The following is a 19,499-nucleotide window of genomic DNA, read 5'->3' as shown; positions in this document are numbered from 1 at the left end:
CTGGTCTTAACTCAGATCATGAGCTTGCAGTTTTTTTATAAACTCTTTTCTCTAAATTGGTTCCACATTTACAATTTACCTTTGGAGGTCTTTAGAACTGGAAAACATGTAATAATTTTGTTGTTCCTTTACTTTTATACTTGATCTCTTTTACATGTATATCCGTAATCCACAATGCAATTTGTGCTAACACCCATAGCAATCCAAGAAATGTACATTCAGATTATCCTGCCATATTTCTCAGGCGTCTATGGAACAGAGCATTGTGTGTTTAAACATTTAATCAGAGATGCATTGCTTGGACCAACTGTCTTTTTCTATCACTTTCATTTCTATTGTTCAGCCACTCTAGCGTGGACCCGACACTTTGCCTCTAGTCCAATATATACATTTCTTTTCAATTGGACCGTTCAAAATAGTTAGATTATCCTTTTCACACTATTATGTGTATTCCTTCCTATTTATATAATTAGGCCGACAATTCTAAGAAATCTTCGCAACAATTGCAATTATCAGACTGTGTATTCCTACTAGTCCTTTGCCTTGCGCCCAATGCTCACAGTTTAATCAGTAACTGGGAAATGTCTTATGTCCGGGGCATTCCCTTTACTCGCCGGCAGCAATACCACCGCTTCAAGATGGCGAGTCCGCCCGCGGACGCTGCCGGCGCTTAGGCTCCTCCCATTGAGTTCGTACAAAATATCAAGAGTCACCAGGAGCGGACGTGCGAGAGGGGCTCGTTCCGTTCCGTCATACTAGACCACCAGGGTGAGTTAATTGCATACAGTCCCTAAGTCTACAGTCACAATGGAATGAGCGCACTTAGTCAATTAAGCACCAGAGGCATGTTTGAAGGCACGCGCCGCGTGATAAGCTTTCTAATTCGTACTCTTTTATCCCTTTTCTCTTTTGCTCTCCTTCTACCCACTCCTTACTGGGATTCCCCAATGGATGTTCCTTCATTGAAATTGCGCAGTCCAAACTCTTTACTGAAGAGATTTCCGCAACAGCGAAGCTATAGAATTAATAAGGTATGTTACAATTGATATTCAACACTGGGACACTACTTTTACTTTAAGTATAGCAAGCATGTAAATATACCAATGTTCCTATTTCTCATTGTATTCTAACAGAAATAACATTTGCAAGCCAAGGCTTCATCTAAACAACGTTAAGGTATTTTTTAGCGTTGCCTATTTCAGCCAATTGGTCATTCCATACCTCAAAAGCCTGTGTTAACAATGCTCTAATAGCTTTGCTTTGTTCCTTTTCTCCTCTTTTTCCTTTTCTCTATTCTCGGCCTATAAATCTTTTTAATCCCAACCGGGACCCTTCAATTACAATCACGTATGTATCATCAACAATTGCAATCAAAATGGAAAGGTATGGTATAAATGAATTTTTATTTAATTTCCCTCCTCCCCCCCCCCCCAATTTTTATTTGTTTAATTGGACTTTTTCGACTATTGTTGTTATGTGTCTTTCTGTATTATTGCATGGATATTTCCAAAAAATTGTTTGTTTTTTGTCGTCCTGCCCCTCCATGCATTTCCGTGTATAAAATGTTTAAACGTATATATTGGGTACGGGGTTGTGTTGGTATTCCAACCCCTCTTGTTTTCTCCCCCACTTCCATGCATTTTATGTTTCTTTCAATTAATTTCGCAATGATACATAATTGTTTGCACGTTTGATTTTTTCTGTTTAAATGTATTATGTATAAACCCATCAGCCTCAGATGAAGAGCAAGAATCGCTCGAAACACGTGTCAGGCTGTTTTCAAACCACAATAAACCTGCAACTGTAGCAGTTTGTAGTATAATTTTGTGTCGGCGCAGCAAGACTGGAAAAAAAACCCTTTCCTTGTCTCGTATTTCACAGTGGTATACCTGGGCAAGGTATCCTCAACATCCAGTCCACTGCAGCCCCCCGCTTACCTAATTTATGGTGCAAGCGCATCGTTCTACTCTTGGTTTGTTTTGCCCACCCACTTCTCCAGTTATAATTTCAAACCTCTCAGAACGCGCAGCTGCACAAGAGATGGCAGAACAAGCCGAATACCTCCTCACTAGAGAAGATTATATTAAAGCATTATTTGCACCACGAGGTTCCATTTTAAACCCTTTCAAAAGAATCACCAAAGAGGTATCGGACCTACGTTCCCTTTTTGTTAAATTGGAAAGACTCAGTATTAAGGAAATCAATAAATTTTGGGAAAAAACCACACTTAGCCATTATCTATGAGAAAACAAAATACCTCAGGGTTTAAGAATTGTCATTTTACCTGACTTTGAGGATCCGGAAGACTTAGACCTAATTGCAGACTGGCAAAGCAATCTAGAGACCAGCTCCAATAATATGATGAAGCTTTTGATTGAGCACGCCACACGAGAACATGCTCGTCTTGTGAAAGAGATTCACAAAACAAAAGAGGAAATTAACCTTTTTGATGCTCCGAGTACAACAGTAGACAAAAACTTTCAAACTCTTTACAATATACTTAGAAAACACCAAGATGAAGTCAAGTTGCGCAAATCACCCAAATTCTCCAGAGATGACAGAGACTATCGGGACAACCGAGTATATACATATTAGCCCAAATATGATCAAGTCTCTAGATCCAGATCAAGCAGCGTAGTGTCTTCGGTAGACAGCTCAGATCCTGAAAGTGAAACAGATGTGCAGATATCCATTCAAGATGACACCCTGCAAACCGAATCATCAGTATCAAATCCTATAGAGGAAGATAATTTGACTCGCCCCTCAACCATACCAAATGCTTTTTTAGAACAGATCCAGCGGTACAAAAAAGGGAACCGCCAAGCACAAATAGCCAACGCAAACAAAAAAACAGTACGTTTTTTCAAATTCCAGTTTCATCAAATATGCCAACCCCAAATATTCCAACAGGGGCACCAGGGGCGGCAAACAACATCGGCGTAAATGCACCACCAGCACCTCGCAGACTCACAAGAGCCTATCATCAACAACAGTTGATGAACTTGAACCGTTGAATATGGTATGCAATTTGTGTAAACATCTCCTATCACCTGCTGAACACTCCGTGCTTAACAAAGGCCTGTCCTTTTTACCATCCAAAACAAATGATTTTGTCGACATCCAAATAGACATCTTCAAATTCGTCCGTAAGATAAAACTCAAGAAATTCTTCGCTACACAGATTAAAATCTACAAACCTAAAGAAACTGTTCCAGCACCATCGGATATTACACTACAGACCATGCTTAACACGCACATCCTGATGTCAATTGAAGATGAAAATTCCCAATCTGCAACCAGCATTTCTCAATTACTAAGTGAATTCGACATTGGACAACAGAACCTGCATATGAAAAAATTAAGATCAAAATCCAAATTCACATCGTTTTTTGGTCAAGATAACATCATTGACACGTTCTATCAAGCCGTCATCAAAGACATTCACAAAACCATTGATCAGACTAGACCGAGGCATTCAAAAACTGGCAAATCTTCGAATCTCAGTCAAGCAGAAATTACAGCTTTTCAAGGACTGTCACGAAACCAACAACTTATAATTAAGGAAGCAGACAAAGGCGGCAATGTGGTTGTTATGAATAAAGTGGATTACATCAACATGGGACTAACACACCTTCAACAAGAAGGTTGTTATCAGAAACTTTTGTCCAATCCAATAACTCAAATTACATGTGCAATTAACCAGTTGGTTCTGGAATAGTACAAAAAAGGTGTCTTACCAGACACTGAAAAACAATTTCTCACAGTAGATGGCCCAACAATGGCCACAATTTATTTTCTGCCCAAAATTCATAAGGACTTCATTAACATACCTGAGGGCAGACCCATTGTTAGTGGCCGAGGGAGTGTCCTGGAACCCATGTCATTATATATTAATGAATGTCTCTTGCCTGCCATGCTCACCACACCAGCATATATCAGGGACACCATGCATGTTCTTCAAATCTTAACAGAGGTAACCTTTCAACCGAATTTACTAATGGTTACTCTAGATGTTAAATCATTATACACCTCTATTAAAAATGATATGGCCATATCAAATGTGGACTACATTTTCAGACAATCTTCTGCCTCATTTTATGTGCATATTGAGATGCTCAAACAATTTTTACTGTTCACACTTCAAAACAATGTGTTCCTTTTCAGCAACTACTATTACAAGCACTCATTGGGATAGCTATGGGGGCCAGCTTTGCCCCAGTGCTTGCTAACATCTTTATGCATTTCTTCAAACAGCAGTTTGTCTACATTAATCATGAGTTCAAACCTCACATTTACCTCTGGAAACGTTATATCGACGATGTTTTCATGCTTTGGTCAGGCAATTCGCAGCAATTACTTTCATTTGTCAAATACTTGAACGGTAACTCATGGGGCATCCAATTCACTTGCTCTTACAGCCCTAACACTATTGATTTTCTGGACCTTTCAATCACTAACACCGATTCTGGATTCATAACCAAGACTTTCCGCAAAAGCACTTCAGTTAATTCAATCCTTCATGCAGACAGGTGTCACAAAAACCATGTCATCACTAACATCCCTAAGGGAGAACTAATTAGAGCTCGACGCAACTGCACAAATCTTAATGATTATGATTCTGAAAAAAGACTTATCCTAAACAGATTTGCCCAAAGAGGCCATAATACCAAACAGATATCAGTCACAGTGGAAAATGTCAACAGGTTAGCCAGGACGGATCTACTCCAACCCAAAAACGCATCGATTAGACCAGGAATACATAAGATTCGCCCGATTACCAGATACAACCAAGACAGTCACATTCTTTACAGAATTCTGAAAAAACACTGGCACCTCTTACATCTGGAAATGGACATTTCCAATTGGATTGACCCATCGCCCAACCTCACATTCAGCAAAGGGGTCACCCTTAAGAACACACTCAGCCCATCTTTTATGCGCAATGAAAAGCGCCCTAAAACCTGGTTAAATCAAGATCAGTTTAAAGGGTTTCATAAATGCAGCAACTGTTCCATGTGTCCATACGCATTGGAGACCTCCAACCTTGTTTTTAATTCTAGACAGACACACCAGATTGAAACTTTCATTAATTGCAATACCAAGTTTACAGTTCATTGTATTATCTGTGTTTGCAATAAAAAGTACACTGGTAGCACCATCAGACCACTTAAAACGCGGATAAGAGAACATCTATCTACTATAGCCAGTCAGGATGCAAAATTTCCGCTTGCCAGCCATTGGCAAAAAGAACATCAATTGGATCTGAAACAAAACATTAGATTCGTAGTGCTTGCTAAAGCAGAATTGCCCCCAAGAGGAGACAACTTGATCCTGAATCTGCCTAGACTTGAAGCGAGGCTCATTTGTAAATACAGGACAGTCTATTCTGGTCTTAACTCAGATCATGAGCTTGCAGTTTTTTTATAAACTCTTTTCTCTAAATTGGTTCCACATTTACAATTTACCTTTGGAGGTCTTTAGAACTGGAAAACATGTAATAATTTTGTTGTTTCTTTGCTTTTATACTTGGTCTCTTTTACATGTATATCCGTAATCCACAATGCAATTCGTGCTAACACCCATAGCAATCCAAGAAATGTACATTCAGATTATCCTGCCATATTTCTCAGGCGTCTATGGAACAGAGCATTGTGTGTTTAAACATTTAATCAGAGATGCATTGCTTTGACCAACTGTCTTTTTCTATCACTTTCCTTTCTATTGTTCAGCCACTCTGGCGTGGACCCGACACTTTGCCTCTAGTCCAATATATACATTTCTTTTCAATTGGACCGTTCAAAATAGTTAGATTATCCTTTTCACACTATTATGTGTATTCCTTCCTATTTATATAATTAGGCCGACAATTCTAAGAAATCTTCGCAGCAATTGCAATTATCAGACTGTGTATTCCTACTAGTCCTTTGCCTTGCGCCCAATGCTCACAGTTTAATCAGTAACTGGGAAATGTCATATGTCCGGGGCATTCCCTTTACTCGCCGGCAGCAATAACACCGCTTCAAGATGGCGAGTCCGCCCGCGGACGCTGCCGGCGCTTAGGCTCCTCCCATTGAGTTCGTACAAAATATCAAGAGTCACCAGGAGCGGACGCGCGAGAGGGGCTCGTTCCGTTCCGTCATACTAGACCACCAGGGTGAGTTAATTGCATACAGTCCCTAAGTCTACAGTCACAATGGAATGAGCGCACTTAGTCAATTAAGCACCAGAGGCATGTTTGAAGGCACGCGCCACGTGAAAAGCTTTCTAATTCGTACTCTTTTATCCCTTTTCTCTTTTGCTCTCCCTCTACCCACTCCTTACTGGGATTCCCCAATGGATGTTCCTTCATTGAAATTGCGCAGTCCAAACTCTTTACTGAAGAGATTTCCGCAACAGCGAAGCTATAGAATTAATAAGGTATGTTAGGATTGATATTCAACACTGGGACACTACTTTTACTTTAAGTATAGCAAGCATGTAAATATACCAATCTTCCTATTTCTCATTGTATTCTAACAGAAATAACACCTCCAAGCCAAGGCTTTGTCTAAACAACATTAAGGTATTTTTTAGCGCTGCCTACTTCAGCCAATTGGTCATTCCATACCTCAAAAGCCTGTGTTAACAATGCTCTAATAGCTTTGCTCTGTTCCTTTTCTCCTCTTTTTCCTTTTCTCTATTCTCGGCCTATAAATCTTTTTAATCCCAACCGGGACCCTTCAATTACAATCACGTATGTATCATCAACAATTGCAATCAAAATGGAATGGTATGGTATAAATGAATTTTTATTTAATTTCCCTCCTCCTCCCCCCCAATTTTTATTTGTTTAATTGGACTTTTTCGACTATTGTTGTTATGTGTCTTTCTGTATTATTGCATGTATATTTCCAAAAAATTGTTTGTTTTTTGTCGTCCTGCCCCTCCATGCATTTCCGTGTATAAAATGTTTAAACGTATATATTGGGTACGGGGTTGTTTTGGTATGCCAACCCATCTTGTTTTCTCCCCCACTTCCATGCATTTTATGTTTCTTTCAATTAATTTCGCAATGATACATAATTGTTTGCACGTTTGATTTTTTCTGTTTAAATGTATTATGTATAAACCCATCAGCCTCAGATGAAGAGCAAGAATCGCTCGAAACACGTGTCAGGCTGTTTTCAAACCACAATAAACCTGCAACTGTAGCAGTTTGTAGTATCATTTTGTGTCGGCGCAGCAAGACTGGAATAAAACCCCTTTCCTTGTCCTGTTCGATAACAGGTTCAGTAACGGCACACTCAACCCAGGTCAGGTGCAGCTTTTCATGCTGTCATGTCTCTGAAAGACATTTGCAGGGCTGCCACTTGGAGGTCATTGCAAACCTTCGCCATGTACTATTGCCTTGATGAGATCGGCAGGTCAGAGTTGCGATTGGTTACGGTCGCAGCAACATCTCTTTTCCTAAGCTAAGAGCTGCCTCACCCTCCCTTCCCGATAAGTGTTTGTGTATGTACATAACATTACCTGCCGTATCAGTAGAAGTACACCCACATTGGGTGCATAGCCATGTGCATGTTGTATTGCTTGGTAATCTATACAAGCATGTGAATCCAAGAAAGATCCAAAGGTGGAGAAGAATGACTTCCTTACCTGTAACTGTAGTACTCTGGCGTTGATATCTTTCATAGATTCAAATGTTACCAACCCGCCTCCCCTTTCAGGCTGCACTGGCTGCGCTGGATGACGACTTCACTCACACGACTTAGAGTTAGAATATGAAAATGGCTGATCTGGGTGGAACTAAAGCCTGCCCACCTCATAGCTTAGGACTAAAAAGACTCAAAATGAGGTGGAGAGGCTAGAAATTAAAGTTTCCCTCTGGACTATATGTAGGCAATCTATTGCTATAGTTTTTCTGTCATATACCAGGGATTCCCAGTCTTGGCTACGAGGAATATTCGAGCATGCAAATCTATAAAAGATGCCAACGCTGGAGAACTGCAGATACAGCTAAGTAACTAGTTCATTATTTGTAAACACATGATCTATACAATTCTTTCTTTAAAAAAGACTTTCCATATCACTCATAAATTACCTTTTTATTTTGATCAATGCAATGTCTTATTCCACCTATTGGAGTACATTTGAACACACATATTTTCTAATTTGTAAAAAAAGAGAGAACTATTGGCTTTGGCAGTATTTGATCAAATGGAGCACCTCGTTGACAACACTGAGGGAAAAGTAGCATGACTGCCCTGCTCTAGAACACACTGAGCAGTTTACCCTCAAATAACAGTTGCTTGGCTAGGTCTATGGTTCAAACACCTGTTTTGTTGTAACAGGCTATTCGGGTTCCCCCTTCAAAACGTACTCACTTGCAGAGTTACAAATATCAAATATTAAGAATTCTTTTAGGCAAGTTATTGCATTCAGTGTCTGTAACTAAGTGAGTTGTGTTTGTGTGGACAGACTGCAGACTAGTTGCAGAGAACAACTCTTATGATTCCTGGTGGGTAGGAGGAGATTGCATTCAGTGGCTGTAAATTACTGTTTCTGTAGGAATCAGGCAAAACAAAAGAGGTGATGGCTGGAAGGTTTAGAATTAATCATAACCTCTGGCATTGCTATGGGCAACCCTCCAGACCCCTGTGTTATTTGCCTGCCAAGCCATTGCAGAAGGGGAAAGACCATATGCATTTCAGGTTTGGTCCCACTCCAAAAAGGGAAAGTCAGCCCGAACTGCTAGGTCATATCCCTTTTGAACCAGACCACAAGCATCCACAGACAAATGTAGGTTGGCTGTGAGGGTGTAACGGGGAACTGGGCGACTGCAGTGGTGTGAGGGGCCAGTGGAGAGCCACTGCAGTGAAGGCTGGGGGTGGGAGAGTGTTGTGAGCGGGAGACGTGGGTCAGGGTGCTGGCACACCAGCAAGTGCCATGGCAGCTGGGAAAGAGGCTCATGAGGCTGGATTGAACATGGGAATTCTCTGCTGGATTACGCCCAGGTTCCGTGCCTCCTGGGTGGCCAGAGCTTCTCCCTCTGTCCCCGAACTCCCCCACCGGTGCTAATAGAAAATGTTAGAATTACTTTCAGGCAGGAAAGTGCATTCAGTGTCTGTGACAGAGTACCTCGTTGCCCATCCAGAATAATAAATGCAGAGACAAAATCTTTATAGTGTGTGGGAGGAAAGGTCGTTTGGGCCCCCCCTTCATTACCATGCTCACCCCACGACTGGTCATGCGCCTCTGGCCAAAGGTGCCGAACAGCCTCGGGTCGACATATACAGGCGCAGCATCTGTAAGAGGTCTGAGTACTGACTCCATTTTGTATGAACACCGACTCCATTTTGTACCTGCCCATGCAGGCCTCATAGCAATGCCAGCCTGCAGGCCTGCCTCTCTCCCCTGGGGCCGTGTACCGTTATCCAGCTACTCCCCCCACCTCCTCCCTCCTGTTGTGTCTGCGACTGTCCTGTTCTCACGGAAGACTGGGCGTGAATGGCTACAGACTAAACCATGTATCTCTCGTCTTCCTCCTTACATCACTGCCCTGTGAATGACCGGGCTAGAGCCTGGTCCTGGAAACAAAAACATTCATCTCCACAAACCTTCCTCTACACTTGCAGACCCTGCCCATAAGACATCTGACCTACACAACCCCTAACCTCACACCTTTTTTGATGTAGCAGATGTATACCCCACAACTATGTGCCACCCAGTTTCACCCATGATACTAATCCTGCCTGTGACCATATATTTTCTTTTGTATTAACGTGTGATAGTGCTGTTCCTTTGAGATTTAACAGGACATTTTGATAAAAGATTTAGCTAACTGTAATGAATAAGATATCTGGGCACACATATTTTTGGTTATCTGATGTAGGTTAATTGTTTTTCTGTAATGTATATACATGCAAAAATGTTAGATTCTAGAAGAATGATGTGCTGTGGTGTAAAGCGTGGGGCCCATGGAGCCAATGTAAATAGAGCAACCCTGTAGCACAGTGGACATTGCATATATGAAGATACAGTCCAAGTTATAACTATAAACCCCCTCCCTATCCATTGCAGCAGAAGTCACGGAAAACATGTTCCAACACCATTCCTATGGTGTACTTCTAACCTTATTAGTTGAAATAGGCCACACTTTAGCAAACACAGGGCCTTCTCTCCCTCCCCGGCAGCGCGACGCACGGCGAGCGCACAGGCCCCCACCTTTTCTCCTCCTCATGATAGTGCTGCCAAAGGCCCATTTCTCAAGGATGTCTCAGTGCAAGAAATGTATCCTCTCATCCTTCCACTGGGCCCGCACGGAGCACACGCCCCCTACCCCCTGACAGAGATGACCCCCATACATTTCACCTAACCAGTGATTCAGGACAAACGTATATAAATACAACATGTGAAATATATGGTTTTATCCCCAACTGTCAGGATGCAAATGGTTGTCTTTTATTGTGCACTTTGAACTAATGTCTAGATTAGAGAGCTAGTATCAATCACCTTATCCAGAACCACATGACCTTCATCTTGCATTGACCAGCCCAGCTGATGCACGTCACGTCCGCCATCCCACCAAGCAGCCGTCCAATCATCTGGAAGCTGCCCCTGTGAAGCTATATTCGATCTGCGGCTCCTTCAATGAAAATGTACATTTTGTACCATATATGGTTTCGTCACTGATGATGCTGTAACCCTTCTTAATGCAATGACAGTGTAATGTGGGGCAGAGCGCTCTCGGAGTATGTAGAGTCCTCTGTTTACCCTATCTTGATTTAGATAAACTTTACCTATTAACCTCACCCGTACTTGGTCTTGGTTTCATTCCCTTCTGGGGTGTGTCCATAATTGACTCTCATTGGGGAATTTGGATTGTATTTTGGGGGACTGCTCACTTTCAATAGGCACAAGAAGATTATATTAAGTTTATGTAAGGGACTCTAACAGTGTACTACTAGGGAGGGAGAGCATCCCAGTGACGAACCACCTGTAACGCTCACCTGATTCCCGTAGAGGCGCCGGTCTTGACTGGGCGTATACCGTATCTTCAAAGGTGATGTGTAACACACGGCTGGCTCTTTGGGCTGGACCTCTGTGCACTGTATGTCTGACTCGAAGGGTAAGATGTCTGCAGATAGAAAATATGGGATTAAGGAACTGGGTTATTGAATGTCTCTCTCTTCTTCCCTTTCTCTTCTCCTGTAGAACCCCAAAGGTTAACGCTCTCACCTTAGGTAAGTGAACGCTGTGCTCTCCATCTGCCTCGGGGCAGGGTGCTGTAACCAGTTTCTTCACTGGATAAGGGGAGCAGGCCTCTTGACTTCAGAGGACTGCTGTCCGTCCTTTACTGCACGAACGGTAAGTTTCGAGTAATTCTAATGTCTTTAAAGTCTTTAGTAATGATGTCTCTTGTTTTGCAGGGTTCCGGCGATGACGGATGACGGGCTGAAGTGAGTTGAAGATGGAGCCCGTGTGATGAATAGAAGCGCCTGGAAGCACGTAAGTAAGCGCTTGTTGCCTGCTTCACGATGCGCTCTAACTGTCTTTTTATTTTGCAGGTACAAGTTCGGAGCGGCTGCAGGGTGCCGGAATACCCACTGGGTTAGATGTGGAAAGGAGTAATGGCACGTGAGTATTAAAGTTCCCCAATGTCTTTAAACGCACCTTGTTTTGTCTTTCAGATGCGGGATGCAGCGTCGAAGGCCTCCGGAGCGTGCGAAGAGTTGGTAAGCTTTTGTCTTTCAGATGCCGGAATGCAGTGTGAAGACCTCCGGAGCGCACGAAGAGTAGGTAAGCCTTTGTCTTTCAGATGCCGGAATGCAGCGCGAGGCGTTGGTGACAGCCGATGGACCAGGTAAGTGAAGAGCTGTCACTGAAGACCGTAATGCTAACCTGTTCTTTCTTGTCTTTATAGATGTTGCTGAAGACTGGATTCAGGATGGTAAGCCTTTTTCCTTAGGCCCAGGATCAGATGCAGAAGACACGATGAGCGTTCTGCTGCAGAGGATGCAGAATAACGCAAAGCAAGATTCATCCATCGGGTGTGGTTTAAATAGCCTCCTGTAGTGCTTAGGTGTCTCCTCCCACAGCCACGCCTAGGTAAGAAAAGAGTTCCTGCTTTCCAGAAGAGTTCCAGTGTTCTGAATCTAGGGAGTGGCTCCTGCCCCACCCAACAGGAAAAGTAGTTCCAAACAGAAGAGGATCAGAGGCTCAACTGGCAGGCAAGTAAGCAGCATGGTCTGCTGCAGGTAAGTCCACCCAAGCATTATGAGCCCGGCGCTTCCAGCGCTGGGACTGGGCATATTTATGAGCCTGGTGCCACTGGCGCCAGGACTGGGTCCAAAAGGTCCCAATTGGGACTGGTTGGCACTCGGAACCTGGGTTATGGATCTGCTTCCAAGGGAGTTGGGAAAACCCTGACCTTTTGGAAGCAGAGATCATGACAGTACCCCCCCTCAAGGCCCCTCCCAAACCGGGCTTCTCCGGGGGTTTTGGCTTGTCAGGAAATGTTCGGTGAAATCTTTTGATTAGGCGAGGAGCGTGGACACATTCAGCAGGTTCCCAGGATCTCTCTTGGGGGCCGTAGCCTTTCCAGTCAATTAGGTAAAATAGTTTAGATTTGGAGATCTTGGAGTCCAGAATGCTTTTGACTTCAAACTCGAGTTCTCCATCAACTAGGATAGGTTTTGGAGATTTAGTTAGTCGGGTTTGAGGTTGCACGGGTTTTAATAGAGAGACGTGGAAGACCGGATGTATCTTCATGTGCGGGGGCAAGTCCAACTTGACCGCTACTGGGTTTACTATGGTAGTGATGGAATAGGGACCAAGGTATCTTGGGTTGAATGTGCGTGGCCCTTTTAGAGGTAGATATTTGGTGGATAACCAGACTTGATCCCCTACTTGATATTGAGGGGCTTCCTTCCGATGTTGATCTGCTCCTTTCTTGTATTGTTCTTTAGCCCTTTGAAGGTGAGAAACAGCTTCCTTAAAGGCTTGGGTGATTGTAGAATGCAGGTAGTCTACTGCTGGTGTTTCAAGATCTTGGAGGGGATCCAACTCCGAGGTTCGAGGGTGACTGCCGTACAAAAGAAAAAACGGGGTTTTCCCAGTTCCCGAATGGACAGAGTTATTGTAGGCATATTCGGCTATCCAAAGGATGTCTTTCCAAGTTTTTTCAGTTTGTTGCAGCATGCAGCGTAAATACTGTTCCAGAGTTTGATTGGTCCTCTCGGTTTGTCCGTCGGTCTGAGGGTGGTGACTGGTCGATAGTCTCACATCAATTTGAGCCGACCGACAGCAACTTCGCCAAAAATGAGAAATAAATTGACTACCTCGATCCGAAATTAGAAGCGAAGGAAAACCGTGCAGTCGGACGATGTTTTCGAGAAATTCTCGGCCCAGAGTTGCTGCTGTTGGCAAGCCTTTGAGCGGAATGAAATGCGCCATCTTGGAGAATAAGTCCACGATTACTAGAATTGTATTGTATCCGGAGCATGGAGGTAGATCGGTGATGAAGTCCATAGAAAGCGTATGCCAAGGGCGAGGTGGGATGTCAATAGGGCGTAAGAGGCCTGCTGGTCTTTCCTTTTGACTCTTGTTTTGGGCGCATACTCCACAGGACATTATAAAGTCTCTGATATCTTTTTTCCAAGACGGCCACCAGAAGTAGCGCTTGATCTTTTCTGAGGTCTTGGCCATACCGGGATGTCCTTCCATTAAAGAATCTTTGATAACAAGAGATTACTTTTTTCTGTAAATCTGTGCTGGGTAGGTATAATCGTTCTTGGAAATACAATAAGTTGTCCTTTACTGCAAAGTCCTTTCCCTGCAGATGCCAATTCTGTATGTCTGCTGGAGTTACAAGTTGCCTGGCTTTATCCTTAACTTCCTCTATGGATTCTGTGGCGATTACACCCAGAATTCTTTGTTCGGGAATGACTGGTACAGGTTTAGGGTTGATCAAGTGTTCTTCCACTCCCATCTGAGAAAGGGCATCAGCTTTACCGTTGTTTGTACCAGGTCGATAGGTAATTATGAAGTCAAACTCGGCAAAGAATAATGCCCATTGGAGTTGTCTAGAGGATTGGGCTTTTGCGGTTTTCAAATATTGCAGGTTTCGGTGATCCGTAATCACAGTAACGGTGTGTCGGGCGCCCAGCAGATAATGCCGCCAAGCCTTAAAGGCAGACTTGATAGCCAGAAGTTCCTTGTCAGTAATCGTGTAATTGATTTCAGGAGGCGAGAATTTGCGGGACCAAAATGCCACGGGATGCAACTGATTGGTTACCGGGTCCTTTTGTGATAGAACTGCCCCCATGGCAAGGCTTGAAGCACCAGTTTCCACGATGTAGGGGAGCTCGGGGCGAGGGTGTTTTAAGATTGGTGCAGAGATAAATTTAGTCTTCAAATCCTGGAAAGCTTGTTCCGCCTCGGTAGACCATTCAAAACGTTTGTTTTTCTTTAACAAGGCAGTGATGGGCTGGACTATTCGAGAGAATTCGGGGATAAACCTGCGGTAAAAGTTAGCGAAGCCTAACATGCTTTGCACACCTTTTACGGAGGATGGTGATGGCCATTTGAGAACTGCATCGACCTTCTTTGAATCCATACGCACTCCGCCAGGTGATAATATGAATCCCAAGAATTCAACTTCAGTCACGTTGAAAACACATTTTTCCAACTTAGCGAAAAGTTTGTGTTGACGCAATCTTTCGAGGACCATTTTCACTTGTTTCCGATGTTCAGATTCCGATGAAGAATAAACGAGGATGTCGTCAATGTAAACAACAACACACACATCTATGAGCTCTCGGAGGACATCGTTCATAAAATATTGAAAGGCGGCCGGGGCATTGCAAAGTCCGAAGGGCATGACCTGATATTCAAATAGCCCATACTTGGTGCGGAAGGCCGTCTTCCATTCATCGCCCTCTTTTACTCGTACCAAGTGGTAAGCTCCTCTAAGATCCAGCTTTGTATATATGCATGCTTTTCTGACTTGGTCCAGGAGTTCAGGGATCAAAGGTAACGGATATCTATTCTTAACGGTGATCTGGTTCAGGGAGCGATAATCTATACAAGTTCTAAGGTCTCCTTCCTTTTTTGGAATGAAGAACAAAGCTGAAGAAGCAGGGGACTTGGAAGGACGAATAAACCCATTTGCCAGGTATTGATCCAGGTATTGTCGAAGGTGAAGGTTCTCAGGCTCGGTGAGGGCATAAATTCTACTACAAGGAGGAGTAGATCCAGGTATCAGGTCTATCTGGCAGTCATAAGACCTATGAGGAGGTAGAGAGTTAGCCTGATCCTTCCGGAAAACATCTTGGTATTCTAGGTATTCGGGAGGTAACTGGGGAGTCTCTGAAGAAATTGCTGCCAGTGCAACACCAGGTGGAGGGTGACAAGTAGAGACACATTCTGGCAACTGGACCGTTCTTGCTCGCCAATCGATCAGAGGATTGTGTTTCTCTAACCAAGGTATTCCTAGAATAATCTGAAACTGAGGGGCCTTGATCACATCGAACACGATCTTCTCATGGTGTCCATCTTGACTTACTAGCGTCACCTCTTGAGTGGTATGCGTTACTGGCCCGGAGGCTATCTCCGTACCATCCACCGTAGTAGTGACGTCCTTTACAGCCTTGGGACAAAGAGTTAGATTCATCCTCAAAACCATTTCATGATCCACATAATTGCCGATGGCACCGCTGTCGACGTAAGCTTCAATTGCATGTAATCGATCCGGATTATCAGGGCTAATGAGGACCATAGGTATCACGAAATGCGAGGTCACGGAACTGGTTTTCACGCTCGGCAAGAGGACCTCTATTCTTGTCGGGCGAGGTCGTTTCCCTGCTCAGAGTTTGTAACTTTGGTAACTGCAGCTCCTACTGCCTTCTTGGCAGGTTTCACCGGACAGTCTCGAAGAAAGTGCCCTGAGTTTCCGCAATAGAGGCATAATTGCAACTGTTTTCTCCTTTCCCGTTCCTTTTGTGTTAGAGGACCTTTCAGACCCCCTATTTGCATGGGTTCCCCGGAGTCTACTCCTTTGGAAGGAGTTGGCGGTTTGGAAAATACTGGAGCATCAAACTTGGAACGATCGGCCTTCCTGTTCTGCAGTCTGTGATCTATTTGAACGACTAAGTCTATATAGTCCGAACAATCTTGTGGGGGATTCACTACTTGGGCTAACACATCTTTGAGCTCTCCACGTAGACCTCTATAAAACAGCGTAATCCTTTTGTCCTCAGGCCATTGAGATTCCACTATCAGTCTGTTGAAAGACGCAATATAAGCCAAAAGGTCTTGATTACCTTGTCGCAACGAAAGAAGCTCATTGTCCAAGGCCTGCCCCTGTGAATGTCTTGCGAACAGTTTTTTCATACTGAGCTGAAAAGCTTGAAAATCATGGAGGACCGGATCATCTTGATTTACTAGAGGGATCGACCAGTCTGCCGCATTGCCACTAAGGTACGAAAGCACGAAAGCTACTTTAGCTTGATCAGTTGGAAAGGCTGCTGGCCGGCATAAGAAATGCAACCGGCACTGATTGATAAATACTGCAAACCTCTTTGGGTCACCAGAAAATCGTTCGGGCGGAGCCAGAGGTACATTCCCAGGTAGGTTGATCTGCACTGGATTCATAGAGGATGTAGAAGGAAGATTACCCCCAGATGCGGGTAACGGAGTCTGTCCGGCTTGTGACTGTAGCAATTGTCTAGCAATATCATCTGTTCGCTCCTTGGAAATAATCAGTTCCCTTCTTAGAGCGTTCGTTTCCTGACGGGCTGCATGCACTTCTGCCCTTAGTTCCCCAAGTAACTGGGCTAGCTGGTCGGTATCCGAGGTTTCCATAGCGCCTGGACGGGAGTTTTGTGGTAGGCTTTGCGTTCTGTAACGCTCACCTGATTCCCGTAGAGGCGCCGGTCTTGACTGGGCGTATACCGTATCTTCAAAGGTGATGTGTAACACACGGCTGGCTCTTTGGGCTGGACCTCTGTGCACTGTATGTCTGACTCGAAGGGTAAGATGTCTGCAGATAGAAAATATGGGATTAAGGAACTGGGTTATTGAATGTCTCTCTCTTCTTCCCTTTCTCTTCTCCTGTAGAACCCCAAAGGTTAACGCTCTCACCTTAGGTAAGTGAACGCTGTGCTCTCCATCTGCCTCGGGGCAGGGTGCTGTAACCAGTTTCTTCACTGGATAAGGGGAGCAGGCCTCTTGACTTCAGAGGACTGCTGTCCGTCGTTTACTGCACGAACGGTAAGTTTCGAGTAATTCTAATGTCTTTAAAGTCTTTAGTAATGATGTCTCTTGTTTTGCAGGGTTCCGGCGATGGCGGATGACGGGCTGAAGTGAGTTGAAGATGGAGCCCGTGTGATGAATAGAAGCGCCTGGAAGCACGTAAGTAAGCGCTTGTTGCCTGCTTCACGATGCGCTCTAACTGTCTTTTTATTTTGCAGGTACAAGTTCGGAGCGGCTGCAGGGTGCCGGAATACCCACTGGGTTAGATGTGGAAAGGAGTAATGGCACGTGAGTATTAAAGTTCCCCAATGTCTTTAAACGCACCTTGTTTTGTCTTTCAGATGCGGGATGCAGCGCCGAAGGCCTCCGGAGCGTGCGAAGAGTTGGTAAGCTTTTGTCTTTCAGATGCCGGAATGCAGTGTGAAGACCTCCGGAGCGCACGAAGAGTAGGTAAGCCTTTGTCTTTCAGATGCCGGAATGCAGCGCGAGGCGTTGGTGACAGCCGATGGACCAGGTAAGTGAAGAGCTGTCACTGAAGACCGTAATGCTAACCTGTTCTTTCTTGTCTTTATAGGTGTTGCTGAAGACTGGATTCAGGATGGTAAGCCTTTTTCCTTAGGCCCAGGATCAGATGCAGAAGACACGATGAGCGTTCTGCTGCAGAGGATGCAGAATAACGCAAAGCAAGATTCATCCATCGGGTGTGGTTTAAATAGCCTCCTGTAGTGCTTAGGTGTCTCCTTCCACAGCCACGCCTAGGTAAGAAAAGAGTTCCTGCTTTCCAGAAGAGTTCCAGTGTTCTGAATCTAGGGAGTGGCTCCTGCCCCACCCAAGAGGAAAAGTAGTTCCAAACAGAAGAGGATCAGAGGCTCAACTGGCAGGCAAGTAAGCAGCATGGTCTGCTGCAGGTAAGTCCACCCAAGCATTATGAGCCCGGCGCTTCCAGCGCTGGGACTGGGCATATTTATGAGCCTGGTGCCACTGGCGCCAGGACTGGGTCCAAAAGGTCCCAATTGGGACTGGTTGGCACTCGGAACCTGGGTTATGATCTGCTTCCAAGGGAGTTGGGAAAACCCTGACCTTTTGGAAGCAGAGATCATGACACCACCCTACACGACATAAACACACATTATGTTTCTTGGAGAGTGAAGAGATCATCACAGGATTGTATGTATGTATGTATCTTATGCATAAAGAGCAAACCTTGCTGGGAAGCGAATGATACGATATACATAGAGACCGCCACTTATCTGCGTTGGTAACTTGTAGTCATGTATTCCTGTTTATAGATTGTACCTCAGTGTAAAGGTAACAACAGTTCATTCCTACTCATGAAAACACCTGAAGAGAATTAACTGTAAAAGTAGCGAGACTCTCTAGAATGAACCGGTGAAGCAGTCCTGGGAAATAAATAATTACCATGTATTCCACGTAACACAACCATGTCTTGTGAGAAGACATGGTTGTATTCATGGTATATAGTGGTTTCATTGACACACATTTGAAAGTGATAAATGTCGTAGACCTAAATGTGGTAGTGGGGTAAAATAGATGTATATACAACAACCAAATGTACCACTTCCAAATTTGTGTCAAGGCCCATTGGGCCAATTCCAATCCATGTAGAAATGCAAAGTGAGGAATATGGGACGAAGCAACCTTCTTAAGAAAGCACAGCACAGGCAAACGGGAAGGCCAGGATCTGGAACCGGGCATCCCGGAGCTGGTAAGACAATCGCCACTGTGCTTGGGGAATGTGTAGCCTGCTCAGTAACAAGTGACCTTGCTTATAATAGGCCCTTAGTGACAGTCTCCCGGTACCTGCAAAGAAGAAACAAGCTTGGAGGTTTGGAGGCAGGAAGGGGATTAGAGTACATTCATTGCTAAATCATTGCGCCATATTGAGGTGGCCTGATCCATATGTGTTGTGTGTGAAGTGGAGAATAACACATCGCAGAATTCTTTTTAGGTAAGAGAGTGCATTAGGTGGCTGTAAATGGAGTCTGCAATATGTCTTCTTCTTTTCACTATGGAGAAGTGACCCTTTTGAGTGGAAACATGTCTGGAGTACCTTAAAGTAGTGGCATAGAAAGGGTATGGCATGATGGGCAACCCCCATCCTTTCCGACCTAGTGCCCAACCTGCTGGTCGTGCCACTGATCATTGTGTTCAAAGTGATTCCTGACAACTGATGAGAGTGCTTATTTGTGCAAAATAAGTGATAACATTTGTTTTGGAACTTTTGTTCATGCACTTAAATAAGCTGC

The sequence above is a fragment of the Ambystoma mexicanum genome, chromosome 11 (assembly GCF_040938575.1).
Source record: "Ambystoma mexicanum isolate Mex_15411 chromosome 11, UKY_AmexF1_1, whole genome shotgun sequence".
In the NCBI taxonomy this organism is placed as follows: domain Eukaryota; kingdom Metazoa; phylum Chordata; class Amphibia; order Caudata; family Ambystomatidae; genus Ambystoma; species Ambystoma mexicanum.
This window is presented reverse-complemented; position numbering follows the sequence as displayed.